General features: G+C 53.4%; 1 long non-coding RNA gene across 1 annotated transcript; it reads right to left on the bottom strand.

Annotated features, from left to right (window-relative positions):
- Positions 1-14,546: 14,546 nt before the first annotated feature.
- On the bottom strand, positions 14,547-15,561 carry LOC144576916 (uncharacterized). Its single transcript, XR_013519739.1, has 2 exons — positions 15,161-15,561; positions 14,547-15,069 (listed from the first exon to the last, which is right to left on the bottom strand). It is a non-coding gene; the product is annotated as an uncharacterized LOC144576916 (long non-coding RNA).
- Between the last annotated feature and the right edge of the window lie 2,049 nt (positions 15,562-17,610).

Genomic DNA, 17,610 nt, shown 5'->3' with positions numbered 1-17,610 from the left:
TATTAAAAATGTTCATAGCAGCATTATACACAAAAGCAAAACAGAGGACACAATTCAAGAGACCACCAACTGTTGCATATGGTGGAATATTATTAAGCCATAAAAAAGTACAGATTCATGCTATCTATCACATGGCTGCACCTCAACAGCATTATGCCCAGTGATCGAAGCCAGGCACAAGGAACACATATGACAGGATCCCATTGATAGAAAATGTCCAAAAAGTCAAATAGAGAAAGACACAGAGCAGATCCATGGCTGGCCAGGGCTGGGGGAGGAATTGAGGAATGACCATAAACAGGCTTGTTTCTTTTTAGGGTGCTAGAAACCTAAGCTTAGATAGTGGAGACAGCCATGCAACTCTGAAAATACTAGAATTCATTGACTTGTGCACATAAAACATGAATGTTATCACCTGTCAATTATATCTCAATAAAGCTGGTTTAAAAAAGAGAAGGCAAAATAATTTTGCAAACAAGTAAAAACTGAGAGAACCGAGGTAGCAGCAACACACATGCACACACAAATACACACACACAAATAAATATTAAAGAGAATTCTCCTGCAGAACAAAAATGATCCCAGGCTGTGGAAAGGAAATTTAGGAGAAAATTTAGTGCACAGGAATAGTAACTAGATAGGTAAACATCAATGAATCTCAACTACACAATAAATGATGTCTTATAGGGTTTTAAATATACATAGAAAATACACAGCAGTCACACAACAGGTAGCAGCATAAAATGGAGTTAGAATATTGCAAGTATGCCTACTTTCTTTTGTAAAAGATTTGGATTCTCTAACCTGAGAATTTTCTTGTCATGCAACCCACTGGGCATGCAGTTATCACCTGGCCTTCTTCCCAGCACCCTGTGGGAACTGAAGCACAGGGAACTTTCCCAGAAATTCTAATAGTGTAGCTACTGCTATTTCTATGTGTAATAAACTGTCAGTTTCTGACCCAGGGGGAAATTAATTAATTAATTAAAATGACATCTTCTAAGGTACTTGCCTTGTCTTGGAAGTGACAGAAGTAGACAATCATGGTAGAGTGTAATAAATCAAGAACGTGTGTTTTTAATCTTTTTTGAGGGAAAAGACTAAAAAGAGAATAACATATAGGATATTTAACAAGTTAACAGGAGGACAAGAAATAACACAAGGGAAAACAGGAGAAAAGTGGATAAAAACCAGACTAACCCAATAGATAACCAGTCGGATGATAGATGTAAGCCACAAATATCAGTAATTACATTAAACGTAAAAGTACTAAATATTCCAATTAAAAGATAAAGATTGTCAGACTATATTTTTTAACACCACTTACATGCTGCTTGTGACACCCTTTAATTAGAAGGACACAAAAATCAAAATAAAGGGATGGGATAGTCAGTGCCTTGTAAATAATAACCAAAAGGAAGCTGATGCTGTGCTGACAGACAAGGTGGACCTCCAGGCAAGAAGCCCCGCTCAGGATCACCAGACAGCACACACAGGTTAAAACGATACAGGTTAAAATGGTCACTCCATCAGGAAAATGTAACATTTAAAATTCACATGCACTTAGTAATATATGTTTAAAACACAAAGGGCAGGAATTGAGAAGGGAGAAATGAACAAAATTATCATCATAATGAGAAAATGTTCACCTGCTTCAGCCTGTAACTGATAGAACAGACAGCAGATGAGTAAGGATATATTAATTGGCAGTTTGAAAACGTGATATTAAATATGGCCTGATGTATGGATTGTCTTAGTCCCTGTGGCTGCAGTAACAAAGGGCCCTGGATTGGGTGGCTTGCATACAACAAAAATCTCTTTCTCACACTTCTGGAGACAAAGTCTGAGATGAGGGTGCTAGCATTGTCGGGTTCTGGTGAGGGCCCTCTTCTGGGATGTAGGCAGCTGACCTCCTTTGTATCCTCACAAGTGAGCTCTCTGGGGTCCCTTTTATAAGGTACTGATTTCATTCTCAAGGGCTCCACCATCATGACCTAATCAATTCCTAAATCTCCACCTCCTAATATTGTCATCTTGGAGGTTAGGATTTCAGCAGCTGAGTCCAGGGAAATACACTCAGTTCATTGTAAAGATACACAACACTCTCCCCAAAACTGCAGAAGACACGCTCTTTTCAAGTAGCTGAGGAAGAGTAACCAAAATTTATCACATTTGGGAACAGAAATCAGGCTTTGACAAATGTCAAAGGCAGGTCCAGGACTAGGGTGAGTCCAGTGAGTTCCCCAAGGCCCAAAATATAAAGGGATGCTCAGACCCAGATTCACTCAAGCAGAGGAGTGGGAGGGACCACAGGAGAACTCAGCTAGAAAAAGATGAGTAGAGAGCAGGGAAATTCACGACCATAAAACAAACTATCAGAAAACGAGAGAAGGGAGCTTCCTTACCCCAACCAAGAGCACCTGCAAAGGGCCTAGAGTGCATACTCTACCTAATGGTGAAATCATGGAAGGTTCCCCACGAGATTGGCAACGAGATGAAGATGGCAGCTCCCCTGCGTGGTTTACACCGAGGTCCTCACCAGTGTGATCACAGCAAGAAAAGGAAATGAGGGGCATTCGATTGGAAAGGAAGACATAAAACTTTTATTATATGTAGACAACATGATTTTATAGGTAGAATACCATAAGGACTCCACAGGTAAACCATCGGAATGATGAAGGAAACTCAGTGTGGCCACCAGATGCAAGGTCACTACATAAAAAACAATGGTGTTTGCCGAGGCTGGGGTTGTGCTCACCCCACTGCAAGAAACAAGACAGACTTCCCTCCCGATGCTCCAAAAAGTTGATTTGGATGTCAATACTGATGATGCCTTGCATGCACACACACACACACACACAAACACGCACACATAAACACACACACACACGCAAAAACACAAACACACACATAAACATGCACACACAGACACAAACACACATAAACATACACATAAATACACACATATAAACACATACAAACACACATATATAAACACACACAAATGCACATATATAAACAAACAAAAACACACACAAACACACACACACACACCCCAAGAGGGTATGCAAGGCTTACTAATCACACAATGGGGCTTTCTGGAGAGAGCGGGGCTGACGCCCAAGTTTGTCTGAAAATGGCTTGAGGGAGCTAGGAGAGGAGGTGGACTCAGCCTTCCCAGAGGTCTAAGAGGTCCCAGAGGTCAGGGATGGGCTGGGATGAGGGTTCCCATGGGCAGGTGGGTTGCCGGGGTGGGGGACAAGGGTTTGAACTTCCCGCCAGCACCACCAGAGGGGGACCCAGGCCTTCTCATCAGCTCACAGGAAGGTGGGGCAGAAGGGGAGGGGAGAGGTGAGGCTTCAAGACCATCTCCAGGAAAACCTCAAAAACGGAGTCAGAAGCTTTACTGTTCCAGCGGATTGTGTTAATTGTGTTTAGAAAGGGAAATAACCAAGAAGTAAAATGATACTGAGGCAGGAGACCGGGGTCTGGAGGCAGGGAACCTCGGGCTGGTTCGGCCGACTTCCTAGAACTGAATTGAAAGGAAAACCCTACCTCTCCACACCCGAGTAACAAAACCATCAGAGGCTACTCCTTTGCAAACCCTCCAGCTCCACCATGTTGCAGCTGAGAAATGGAAAGTGCCTCTGATTGGTCGCATCCGGCAACCAATCAGACTGCTCCCCTCCAGTAACCAATGGGACTGTTAAAGGGCTGCTCACTCTTCATTTGCACAGGGGTGTGACTTTGTGACTTCATTTCAGCCTCTGATTGGTCCCAACCCTTCAGACAGGTCGTGGGCCCCTCCACCTACAGTGTAAGCAAGTAACCAGAGAGAAACCTCCAGAGGCTGTTTAGACTCCAGAACATTCTGTAGCCAGTGCCCTGCAGCTGCTGGCTGGAGCCCCTCTCGCTCTGTGGAGTGTACTTGGGTTTCAGCAAGTCTGTGTCTTCCTTGCTTTATTCTCTCACTTTGTTTGTGCATTTTGTCCGACTCTTTGTTCAAAATGCCAAGACCCTGGACGACTAGTCGTCAAGACCTTCAGCCGGTAACAATATCATTTACAATGACACAAAAAATCAAATACCCGAGAATACATTCAAAATGTGCAAAACCTCTCACAGAAGACTACAAAACATCATTTTACAAAAGTAATGGAGGCCTCTAGTGGAGGAACCAGGCTCGTTCACGAATCAAAGGTGCGACAGTGGAAAGATGTCAGTCATCTCCGTGTTAACTGCCTGGGTGGTTCCATGCAACGCTCATTTGAAAATCCCTACAGGTTTCTGACTGGGTGCGGTGGCTCACGCCTGTAATCCCAGCACTTTGGGAGGCTGAGGCTGGTGGATCACGAGGTCAAGAGATCGAGACCATCCTGGTCAGCATGGTGAAACCCCATCTCTACTAAAAATACAAAATAATTAGCCAGACGTGGTAGCACATGCCTGTAATCCCAGCTACTTGGGAGGCTGAGACAGGAGAATCGCTTCAACCCAGGAGGCAGAGGTTGCGGTGAGCCAAGAATGCCCCATTGCACTCCAGCCTGGGCCACAAGAGTGAAACTCTGTCTCAAAAAAAAGGAAAAGAAAAAAAAATCCCTACAGGTTTTCATTGGTGGAAGGTAACCACTCTGTTAAAGTGTACAGGAAATGAAAAGGTCGGGGCTGGGCCAGGAGTGTTTGCTCACACCTGCAGTCTCAGCACTTTGGGAGCCCAAGGCAGGTGGATCACTTGAGGTCAGGAGTTCAAGACCAGCCCAGCCAATATGGCAAAACCCCGTCTCTACAAAACATACAAAAATTAGCCGAGTGTGGTGGTGCACACCTGTAATCCCACTTACTGGGGAGGCTGAGATAGGAGAATCACTTCAACCTAGGCAGCGGAGGTTGCAGTGAGCCAAGATTGCACCACTGCATGTTAGCCTGGGCAACATTTTCAATTAAATAAAAAAGAAAGAAAGAAAAGGTCAGGACAAGCCAACACAGGCATACAGGAGAAGAGCCACACGGGAGGACCTGCTTCACGAGATGCTGAGGGTCTAAGACGAAGGTACAATAATTCAGCAAGTGTGGTGTTGGTTCACAAACACACCCGTGAAGCAGGCCCATGATAAATGGTGACCTGGTGGCCAATGAAGGTGGGGGCAGGATGGTCATTTTAAGAAATGGTGCTGAGTCGCATTCCAAAATATCGGTTCCTGGGATGCTACAGATTCTAAACATGAAAGATAAAACCTCTAGAAGATGACAAGGGCAGAATGTTGTTGACTTCAGGATAGGCAAAGATTTTTTAAGCCCAAACCTTACGGCACAATTAAGAAAGTAAAACAGCAAACCACAGACCTCGGCTAAATACTCGTAACAAGTGTGTTTGGTAAAGGACTCGCTTCCTGGATATATACCTGATTTCTACTAGTCAGTAAGAAAGAAAGGCAACCCAAGAATCAAAAAACGTCTCTGACAGGCATTTTGCAAAAGTTATCCCATAAGCATTTGACCAAAAAAAAGTGCTACATGTCCGCCGGGTGCAGTGACTCAAGCCTGTAATCCCAGCACTTTGGGAGCCTGAGGCAGGCAGATCACAAGGTCAGGAGTTCGAGACCAGCCTGGCCAATATGGTGAAACCTCGTCTCTACAAAAAATACAAAAAGTAATCGGGTGTGATGGCATGCGCCTGTAGTCCCAGCTACTTGGGAGGCTGAGGCAAGAGAATCACTTGAACCCGGGAGGCGGAGGTTGCAGTGAGCCAAGATTGTGCCTCTGCACTCCAGCCTGGGCCGCAGAGCAAGACACCATCTCAAAAAAAAAAGTGCTAAATGTCAATCCTCATTAGGGAAACGCACATTAAAACCACCAGCCACCCACACACCTATGAGAGGCATGTTGCACACTGACATGGGCAAAGGTTGGTAAGGGACAGAGCACCAGAACTCCCACCCTACTTGCAGGGAGAGAAAGTGGTAAGACTCGAACACTGGTATCCATCCTTACCACAGCCGAATCTCCACGTAGCTTACGGCCCAGCAATTCTGCACCTAGCCAAGTACTCCGTGGAAATGTGCACACACGTTCACCAACAGACATACCTCAGCGTTCACAGCAGCATGGTTAGCAATATTGCCAAGGTCGGCATGACCTGCTAACAGGAGGATGGGCAAGAGGCTGTAGCATCGTCACAACTCGGGATACTGCATATTGAAGGTGACAGATCACAGCTCCGCATGTCACAGAGTCATCACAGCATCGTAATGTTGAGGGAAAGAAACTAGACAGAAAGGAGGGCACGTGGTGTGATTCTATTTACGTGAAATTCAGAAAGGGTCAAAACCAAGCTATGGTGCTGGCAATCAAGGTAGCAGTCGGTAGCTTTGTAAGGAGAGCCACGTGCTCTGGGAATGGACGTGGCTGCCCTGCTTCCCAGTCGGCAGGGTGATTCCTCAAGTGTGTTCAGCCACAGTGCTGCAGTTTCCTTCACAAGCTTCAGTTAAAACAGAGCTCCCCCAGTGTGGGTTCCTGACCTCCTAGGAAGCTTCATCTGTGTTAACTGCCATTGCCCACCACTCGCATCACTAATTGAGCCACACCTCCTGTCAGACCAGCCATGGCACCACGGCATTCAATTCTTACAGAAGCCAGGACCCTACCGTGAACTGTGCATGTGAGGGATCCAGGCTGTGCGCTCCTCATGAGCGTCTAATGCCTGAAGATCAGCCACTGTCCCCCATCACCCCCAGACAGGACCATCAACTAGACAGTCCGGCTGATTCTACAGGATTCCACATGACCTCGTGTTGTCGGATCATTTAATTACATACTACAATCAGAATATAAGTAAAGTGCACTATAAATGTCACGCGCTGGAATCATCCCAAACCATCCCCACCCCCATATCCATAGAAAACTTGTCTTCCGAAAAACCAGTCCCCAGGCCCAAAAGGTTGGAGGCCACTGAATGAAAAGGTTCACTAGCAAAGGTGGAAGAGGATGCCGTTTCATTTCTGATGGGATCAGCTGCAAGTTATTCAATGTCCTCAGCAAAACCCTGCAGTCAGGCATAGCCGTCATGGAAATCCCATTTTTTCACATGTCCAGGGTGAGAAAAAAATACTCGTGTCTCATCCCCTCATGTCACACAGACTGCACAGGGCAGCCCAGGTGTAGAAGAGCTGAATGTGCCATCTTTTTGAGCAGTGGGCCCAGAAGATAAATACCCTTAACCACAGCGTGGCGGTATATCGCTTTTCCAGACCTGGCTCCCCGTCTGCCGTGGCAGGAGGGACAGTTCCGGACTCTCGCCTCTGTGAATAAATGCCTGTGTTCGCTGCATTCCAGGTCCTCCTGCTCTGCGTGGCAGAGCCCTTCCCCAGGGCACAGTGATCGTCCCCAGAAGAGGTCAAGTAAATGAAATTTCCCTTCTTCTGTCACCGATTTCTGGAGACAACAGGACAAAGGGGGTTGAAGCACTCCCGAGCCACCTACGGCCATACACTAATTCACGTCTGCTCCTAGTGGATTCTAAGCATGGACTCAACCTCCCCACCGAGGGAAGTGCCGGGGCTCCGTGCTGAGCGCCTCTGCGCTGCCCTTGGCCGTTACCTCTGTGGTCTGTCCAGGACCTTCTCAGCAGCCACGCAGCACACCCGTTCTGTGCAATTCTGAGCGGAGTTTTCATCACTTCTCTACCTTTCACAACAAAATCCTTCCACTTAAACCTAAAAAGCATTTTGCAGTTGTTCTGGGGGAAATGGTTTTACCCGGAGGTCCCTGAGCCTTTTTAAAAAAGATGCAAACGCTTCGAGGGGTCCCTGCCCGTATTTGACGAAGTTTCCCAGCAGACAGTGCCCCCCACTGGGGTCAGGGAGACGGATCTCAGCCCTGCAGGCCTCACAGCCCGTCTGCAGCCCTTCAGAAGAAAACAATTCTTATTTGCATAATGGGATTTCTACAGAAATCATAATTAATCTTACATTTCACATTAGTGAATATATCTGAACCAAATTGCTTCAGCACTTCTTCATCTGAAACAACCAGGCCACCTGAAGACCACTTGAAAGTGGCAGGAGCCCGCCAGGGGTCCGAGACTGTCCTTCAGGAGACCCCGTCTGAGGCAGAGAGAGAAGGGGCAAGGCTGTAGGGTGCTGGGGGAAGGGTGTGGCTGGCAGTGGTGGGGAAGCGGGCAGGAGAGGCCGCCAGGGCCAGCAGTTTTCCTGGACTACATGGATTTTATTAGCAGGGAATAGGGCGGGGGCGAGTGGCTGCTGTGTGGGAGGGGAACCACCCAGCCAGGTGTGGGGCCACCACTGAGCCACTCTTGTTTGGACAATAGCCTGGAATCTGCCCCTGCTCAGTGCTTTAAACCTGAAGGTGAGATTTAAAGGGACTGGGGGAATTGAGAGCGTTCTCAATGGCGGCCACTTGATTTTTTTCCGGATGACCTCACGGGTTCCTGGGGGCTCCAGCTTGCAAGCCTAATGACTCCCAGGGGCTGGCCCCTCCCACTCCACCATATGGTCCCTGCGCCGGTCCCTGCGCCACTCCCACCAACCAGGCAAGTGTCCAGGACCTGGCCTGGAAACCTGGGTCCAAGCCCACCACCCTGGCTGTCAGAACCCGGGATCCCCAGGGGCCTCGTGCCCCAACCACCAAGCCTGGCTCGGCCCAGCTTCTAGAAGGCACCAGATGGTGAATTGCACAGTGGGCAGAAGGCACTGGCTGCCTGGGCTAGGTCCGCCCTGGTTTGGGGCAAGGGCAGTGCACAGAGCCCCCATTCTCCTCTCTGCCCTCCCCTACGGAACGGTGGAGACACATTGAGATTTCCAGGGAGGTCTCCCTGTGCCTGCTCTGGCTTCCTGCATGGCTGCGCCTCCTGGCAAAGCCTCTATGTCCATGGCTTCCTGCCAGGGCCCCCACTGCAAACTTCTGCTCTATAAACACCTAACAGCTCCCGACCCCGACTCCCTCCAGCTCCCAGACCCACCGCCCACCTCCCCTCCCACTCTCTGTACCCACAAACCCCCGCTCCGGGTACCCACTGTGCGGGGCACGCTCGATGCCCAGAGGGGAGTTTGGGGGAAGCATGCATAGACCTGGCCCAGGGCCTGCCCAGGAAAAGCCAAGGCAAGGACGGCAATAACCATCCTCCTAGCTGGACACGATGACCGCAGAAGTGGCTCCGCCACCACGCCTGGTGTCTTTATCTCTAACAGGGAGGAAAGGTGTCTCCTTCACAGGCTGCAGGGGGAGTGGCGGAGACGCCACTGCAGTGAGGCATTTTTCCTGATACTTTCCCCAGGGCGGGGGAGGCATTCTCAGGGGTGCAGTCAGCCGGCCAGACTGGGCCACAGGACAGCATTCTAGCACTTCTCTGAGGCCACTTCAACAGCAAAATCACCAACAAGAACTGCACAAAGCAAGAAACGTGGCACTAAACAGACGTCAAAAGAGGCTTGCCTGGCACTCTGCACATCCCAGTGACCTTGGAGCATAGGGAGTATTGATTTCAGGGCCACAAATGCCTTTCATTTCATAGGCAAATTTCTAAATGTAGAATCGGTGAATGAAAAAAAATCACTGAATTGTACACTTCGATGGGTGATTGGTGACTTACACCTCAAACACGATGCTCTCCTCAACCACACAGCTCTGCCCTGAGAGAGGACGTGTGTTGACATGTGCAGCGAGAACGGAGATATGGGGGGGCCCCACCGCACCGCTGCTCACCCCAGTACACCACTCACCACAGCTCACCACTCACCCCAGTACATCCTCACCCCAGTACTTCCTCACCCCAGCTCACCACTCACCCCAGTACATCCTCACCCTAGTACACCACTCACCCCAGTACATCCTCACCCTAGCTCACTACTCACCCCACTACATCCTCACCCCAGCTCACTACTCACCCCAGCACACCACTCACCCCAGCTCACTACTCACCCCAGTACATCCTCACCCTAGCTCACCACTCACCCCAGTACATCCTCACCCTAGTACACCACCCACCCCAGCTCACCACTCACCCCAGTACATCCTCACCCCAGCACACCACTCACCCCAGCTCACCACTCACCCCAGCTCACCACTCACCCCAGTACATCCTCACCCCAGCACACCACTCACCCCAGCTCACCACTCACCCCAGTACATCCTCACCCCAGCACACCACTCAACCCCCCCAGCTCACCACTCACCCCAGTACATCCTCACCCCAGCTCACCACTCACCCCAGTACATCCTCACCCCAGCACACCACTCACCCCAGTACATCCTCACCCTAGTACACCACTCACCCCAGCTCACTACTCACCCCAGTACATCCTCACCCTAGTACACCACTCACCCCAGCTCACCACTCACCCCAGTACATCCTCACCCCAGCACACCACTCACCCCAGCTCACCACTCACCCCAGCTCACCACTCACCCCAGTACATCCTCACCCCAGCACACCACTCACCCCAGCTCACCACTCACCCCAGTACATCCTCACCCCAGCACACCACTCACCCCCCCAGCTCACCACTCACCCCAGTACATCCTCACCCCAGCACACCACTCACCCCAGTACATCCTCACCCTAGTACACCACTCACCCCAGCTCACTACTCACCCCAGTACATCCTCACCCTAGTACACCACTCACCCCAGCTCACCACTCACCCCAGTACATCCTCACCCCAGCACACCACTCACCCCAGCTCACCACTCACCCCAGCTCACCACTCACCCCAGTACATCCTCACCCCAGCACACCACTCACCCCAGCTCACCACTCACCCCAGTACATCCTCACCCCAGCACACCACTCACCCCAGCTCACCACTCACCCCAGTACATCCTCACCCCAGCTCACCACTCACCCCAGTACATCCTCACCCCAGCACACCACTCACCCCAGCTCACCACTCACCCCAGTACATCCTCACCCCAGCTCACCACTCACCCCAGTACATCCTCACCCCAGCACACCACTCACCCCAGCTCACTACTCACCCCAGTACATCCTCACCCTAGCTCACTACTCACCCCAGTACATCCTCACCCCAGCACACCACTCACCCCCCCAGCTCACCACTCACCCCAGTACATCCTCACCCCAGCACACCACTCACCCCAGCTCACCACTCACCCCAGTACATCCTCACCCCAGCTCACCACTCACCCCAGTACATCCTCACCCCAGCACACCACTCACCCCAGCTCACCACTCACCCCAGTACATCCTCACCCCAGCACACCACTCACCCCAGCTCACCACTCACGCCAGTACATCCTCACCCCAGCTCACCACTCACCCCAGTACATCCTCACCCCAGCACACCACTCACCCCAGTATATCCTCACCCCAGCACACCACTCACCCCAGGTCACTACTCACCCCAGTACATCCTCACCCCAGCTCACCACTCACCCCAGTACATCCTCACCCCAGCACACCACTCACCCCAGTACATCCTCACCCCAGCACACCACTCACCCCAGGTCACTACTCACCCCAGTACATCCTCACCCCAGCTCACCACTCACCCCAGTACATCCTCACCCCAGCACACCACTCACCCCAGTATATCCTCACCCCAGCACACCACTCACCCCAGGTCACTACTCACCCCAGTACATCCTCACCCCAGCTCACCACTCACCCCAGCACACCACTCACCCCAGTACATGCTCACCCCAGCTCACCACTCACCCCAGCTCACCACTCACCCCAGTACATCCTCACCCCAGCACACCACTCACCCCAGTACATCCTCACCCCAGCTCACCACTCACCCCAGTACATCCTCACCCCAGTACATCCTCACCCCAGCTCACCACTCACCCCAGTACATCCTCACCCCAGCACACCACTCACCCCAGCTCACCACTCACCCCAGTACATCCTCACCCCAGCACACCACTCACCCCAGCTCACCACTCACCCCAGTACATCCTCACCCCAGCTCACCACTCACCCCAGCTCACCACTCACCCCAGTACATCCTCACCCCAGCACACCACTCACCCCAGCTCACCACTGACCCCAGTACATCCTCACCCCAGCACACCACTCACCCCCCCAGCTCACCACTCACCCCAGTACATCCTCACCCCAGCTCACCACTCACCCCAGTACATCCTCACCCCAGCACACCACTCACCCCAGCTCACTACTCACCCCAGTACATCCTCACCCTAGCTCACCACTCACCCCAGTACATCCTCACCCTAGTACACTGCTCACCCCCGCACATCCTGGGGCCAGGCAGGGTGACCCAGCAGGAGCCACTGCTTCTCCATCGCACCCCCTCTGTCCACTCCACACCATCGTTCCCTTCACATGGCACTCACAGTGAGGACGGGCTTGGTAGGATAGGCTTGGGAAGGGGAGCTCCCAAGCACAGTCAGAGGGAGAAATGGGGTGGAGCTGCATGGGGGAGGAGAGGCCTCGATGCCCAGGATGGCCCTAGTTTGTCCCCACTATCCTAGCCAACAAACAGCTCTCCCACACTCTCAAAAGCACCCCAGTCTCAGCAAACGATTCTCTGACAATGCTGCAGCAGGGCAGCTGGTCACAGTCGGCATGGCCGCAGCACTGTGCTGGGGGCACAGTGGAGGGAGATGCGGCTCTCCCTTTCTCAGCGGGGGCTTTAGCTAGAGGGGCTTCAGCCAAAACATGGACCTCGTTTTCTTCCCTGCTGGAGGCAGAGCAGCCATGCCTGGTCCTCCTGAGGCAGCAGCACCCTGCCCGCCATCCGAGAGATGGCTGTATGGATTGTCTGATGTCTGCTGTGAGTTCAGGGGAGCTCAGGTGCTGCCCGGGAAGGATGGAATGGGAGACCCCAGTGGTGCAGCTTCCCCCAACTCCACCCCCACCCCCTGCACTGCAGCACCCCAGGCGCCTGGCCTGGATGGGAAAATATTACAGACAGTCACCAGGGACCATCCTCCACCCACGCTCCTTCCCGGCCTCAAGTGGCTCCATCAGGGAGAGCATGTTTTATTAATATCGGATATTAAAGTTTAATACTGTGATTGCAAGGGAAAAATGGGGCTTCACCTTCGAGGAGTATTAGCAGATTCCAAAGAGAGCCTGTGCGCGGGAGGGACATTTGTCCGGGCTGTGAGGACGGGTGCCGCATCCATCACGCCCTTGGTGAGCTCTCCATGCTGCTGGCGGTGGCCACGGGTGGGTGTGGTGACGCCCTCCGGTGCTCCCGCAGGGTCAGCTCCCACCCCAGGCATCTGGAGCCACCAGGGGAGAAAGTGTAGGTGAACAGGGGCACCAGGAGTCCAAGGAGGGGGCTCCAGACTCTGCATCCTGCACCTCCAGGTGTGGCTGAGACAAAGGCCAACCCCCTCACTGGCCCGTCATTCTGTGCAGAGAGCTCTGTGGGCCCCTCTGGGGCCTTTCCTGAGCCCCCAACCTGAAGCATGGATCCCTGGCCCCAGTTGGTCCTTGCAGGCCCCTCGGACTCCTCTCACACCTGCATGCCTGTGATGGACAAAGGGTAAGGGGCCAACCCCTCTGCTCAGAAGCCCAGGACCAGCAGGGTGGGGCAGCTGAAGAGCTGTGGTGGAGGCTCTAGAAAGGGGGCAGGGGTCACTCTTGGTTCCTCTCTCGCTCCTTACAATCCCTGCATCTGGCAGTTGGGGTGTGAGCCTCAGGCCCAGGCTGGAGACCCAGAAGCTGCTCAGACCCGGCCCCTAGGCTCCTCCCCCACTCACCTCCCACACACCAGCTGCCCTGCTCCCCCCCCACCCCTCCTCCCCACCGGCAAATGCACAGGCCGCCTCTGCCTCCCCTGGCCCCACCTGCCTGACTATTCGTTCCTCCAGCTGGCTGCACTGGGCCTGGCCTCTCCTGGACTTTGGGCCTCCCCCTATACACCTTCCTCCTGCACCCCATGCTGACCGATCCATGTTTGTGGGGGTGATGAAATCAGTGAACACATCTAGGAAGCTGCGGTTGGTAACAAAAAGGACTGGCGACCGGGCCGTTAGGTCCTGGGGTGGCCACAGCTACACCCGTCAGCTCATGAAGGGACCTTAGTCCTTCCAGGTGACCATAACAAAATGCCACAGGCTGTGTAATTTACAAAGAACTGAAATGTCTGTCTCAGCATTCTGGAGGCTGGGAAATCCAAGACCAAGGTTTGGTGCCTGCTAAAACCTGCAACCTGCAGAGGGGGACACGCTTACGCCAGGATGGGTGGGTGACCTCACGGAACTCTGTGGACTCCCAGTCATGAAAGGTGGAGTCCTTGTGGCCCAATCACCTCTTAAAGGCCCCACCTCTTAATGCCATCACATTGGCCACTGAGTTTCGACACCTGATTTTAGAGGGAACGCAATCAAACCACAGCAGATGGCAAGGGCTGGGCAGGCTACAAAAAGACTCAGTGGCAGACAAGGAATGCCTGCCCATCGAGCCCACCCTCCCATCCCTGTGCGCACGGCAGACATCACTAATCAATTGCCACACTCACTGCTGCTCAGTGCAGACCCAACTGGACCCTCCCCAGCACCGGCCAGGCAGCCACGCCAGTTGGTGAAAGCAGGTGTCCCAGAGGGAGTGCAGCCAGAGGTCTGCCTTTTATGTGGGACATGGAGGACGTGGGAGGGCAAGCAAAGTTCTTCAGTTTCTCCTCAGAAAGGAAACAAGACTGGAAGCTCTCACGGCGGTGGTACCCAGGCACCCACCTGTGTATTTGGGTACACAGCAAGTGCTCCCTACGTGCCTGTGGGTGGCCACGCCCAGCCCTGAGTGTGGCAAGTTCCTGAAGGCCCTGCTTCCTGCGAGGCAGGCCCCACAGCCTTGGGAAGACCTTGAAGGCCAGCCTCTCACACTCCGCCCATCCCAGCCTCTCAGGTCCCAGATCCAGGGAGAGCACGGACAAGTGGCTGCATCTGAGGCCCCTCCAGTACCTCCCCAGAGGTTACGCCACCTCAGGGGACAGGAGCAGCTCTGTCCTCGGAGCTCTGGAGCCTGGCAGGTGCAGGCTGGAGAGGAAGAGCTGTCCGCGGGGACCCAGCCCTGGGAGGCTCCACAGACGGGAAACATGATCCGTGGCCACCAGGCCCTCCCTGGGAAGAACTGAGTGTTAAGAGGAGCAGAAGCCATGAGGGGGACAAACCTCCCAGCAACGCAGCCCCCTGGGGAGTGGCCCCAACTCACCCAGAGGCCACAGCCTAGCGGACAGGTGGAGACCACACCGGTCCTCTAGCCCCAGGTTAGCCCCCAACCTGCCCCCGGCCCCTCCTGGCAGAGCTGAGGAGGCCCCGAGAGACCAGGCCCCAAGGTAGGAGCCCGGGCAGGGTGTCAGAGCTCAGGGCTGCTGAGAGGGCTGTGGAGGCTGCTCCTGGCACCAGTCTCTGAGGAGTCTGGCGGGCACAGTGCCCAGGGACTGCCACACTGAGAAAGGCACCCACAGGTGGCAGTGAGGCAGCGCCTAGCAGGAGAGACTTTGGTTGGTGCTGTGGTGATGGCTGTGGTCTTGGCAGGTTGGCGGTGGGAGCACAGGTGGCACCTGGTGCTCACGGCACCTGCACCCTCTCCCACACTGGGGCTCTGGGGATGGCGGCAGGATTGGGGGGCGGGGCAGGGCAGGGGGCAGGGCAGGCAGGGGTGGGGCAGGTGGAGGCAGGGTGGGACAAATGGGGGTGGGGCAGACGGGGGTGGGGCGGGGCAGACAGGGCAGGGCGGGGCAGGGCAGGGAGCCTGGCCTCTCAGGGAGACCTTGTGCATTCTGAATTTTGCTTTTTAAAAATAATTCCATTACTAATCAACATCCTCACATTTGTCTGACCACATACATTTGCCACCCCAGAAATGCTGTCTGTCCCCCAGAACTGAGTGAGAACGGAGGGCGATGGTGTCACCGAGGTGCTGGGAACTTCTTTCTGCATCAGAGAATTGTGGCCAACACACGAGGAAGTGACCAGAATTTCCCGGTTACCTGCCCCGTGCAATGTACCCACCTGCCGGAGGTGGACATTTAAATTTAAATAAATTAAGACAAATAAAATGTAAAGTTGAGTCCCCACTCACACTAACTATGCCTCAAGTGCTCAGGAGCCTCCCATGGCCCATGGACACAGGACGTGTCGGCCAGTGCAGGCAGCTCCAGGGATGGCGCCAGCACCCACAGCCCGCCCTCCGTCTCCCAGGGCTCCACGGAGCACACAGAGGAGACTCAACAAGGACTTGCAGGACCAGGACCCCAGGCACGGACTTGGGTTTGGCCATCTTCATAGGCATTTACTGTGTCCCTGGCTTCCTGCAAGGAGGAGGCTTTAGCTGTGTGAGGGACTTTGGCACTCCCATGGCTGAGGCACCCCCAGAGTTCAGCTGGCTCAATGCAGGTTTGGGGGAGAGGCTGGTCAGGGAGGGCTTCCTGGAAGAAGTGGAGCCTTGGGCAGTGGGGAGGGCCGTTATTTGATGAGTGAGCAGAGAGGGCGGTGGAGGGAGGCACCTGGCCAGACACAGCAGCACCTGGACGTTGGAGGTGGGAGCTCTCCAGGGGGAACAGGAAGACGCTGGCCGGAGTGCACAGACCCCCAGGACATGGACTCACACGGCTGTCCTGACGGCCACTTCCTAGGCCATCATCCTGTCTGTGACTCTGATGAGCGGAAACTCTTTCCAGAGGGAGTCCGAGGCACCAGGAAGGACGAGGGGCCCCGGGCAGCCTAGGCCTGGGCAGAGACGAGCCCCACAGAACCTGGAGGTCTTGAGGTCTCTTCCTCTGCCCTCAGAGGCCCCGGGCAGGGTCCCCACCACTGGAGCCGCCCCTCATCTCCCCTGATTCTAAAGCTTCAAGGAGCCAACAATGCCCTAAACAGAGTCCGCTCCTTGTGTTGTGTTTTTATTTAATTTTCCAACCAGCACACTCTTTTATCATCCAAAACCGTGAAAGTAAATTAAGGAGAAATGGGTTTCTTTCAATTAGGCTCTGCGTTGCTTTGAGTAACTGCCTATAATTCTATTTAATGAAAAAATAAAATCATTATTCCACTCTCTCCTGCCCTGTCACAGACCCACAGACGGGCTCCATTAGCGTGCACCGTAGATTTATTTAATTAGAAAAATATTTTGTTTTCTCTGATTCTTTGGGAAAAGAAAAGGGAAGAAAAAAAAATCCTCCAGGCACAGAATTAATCAAATCTGTTACCTGATAGTTAACGGATTCTGCACTCCCGAGTCTCTCAGTCCTGCACTCCCGCGTCTCTCAGTCCTGCACTCCCGCATCTCTCAGTTCTGCACTCTCTCGTCTCTCAGTCCCCACGGTTGCTCCCACCCTTGATTTGGACCGAAACTCAATCACAGGCCACAAACAGGCCACCACCGCACCTCCCTGGCCGCGTCAGGCAAACTCTGATGCCAAGACCCTCGCTGCCAGGTGGAGGGACCCCCGCGGCAGGCACATGGGGAAAGGGGGCCAAATTCTTCCTTAGCCACAAAGCATCAGCCCCCCGGCCCTGCGTGATGGGCAGGAAGCTGAAGCCAGGGACACACGTGTGGCTCGTTAAGCAGAGCCGGGGACCATGCCCACCTTGCTCCCAAACCCGGCACAGGACTCCCACCCCGAGGCCTGAGCTGCTTCCCAGGGCCCAGGGGTGGCAGAG

Source organism: Callithrix jacchus, chromosome 7 (genome assembly GCF_049354715.1).
Source record: "Callithrix jacchus isolate 240 chromosome 7, calJac240_pri, whole genome shotgun sequence".
Lineage (NCBI taxonomy): Eukaryota > Metazoa > Chordata > Mammalia > Primates > Cebidae > Callithrix > Callithrix jacchus.
The sequence above is the reverse complement of the archived record's forward strand: the minus strand, read 5'-3'. Positions and strand labels throughout refer to the sequence as shown.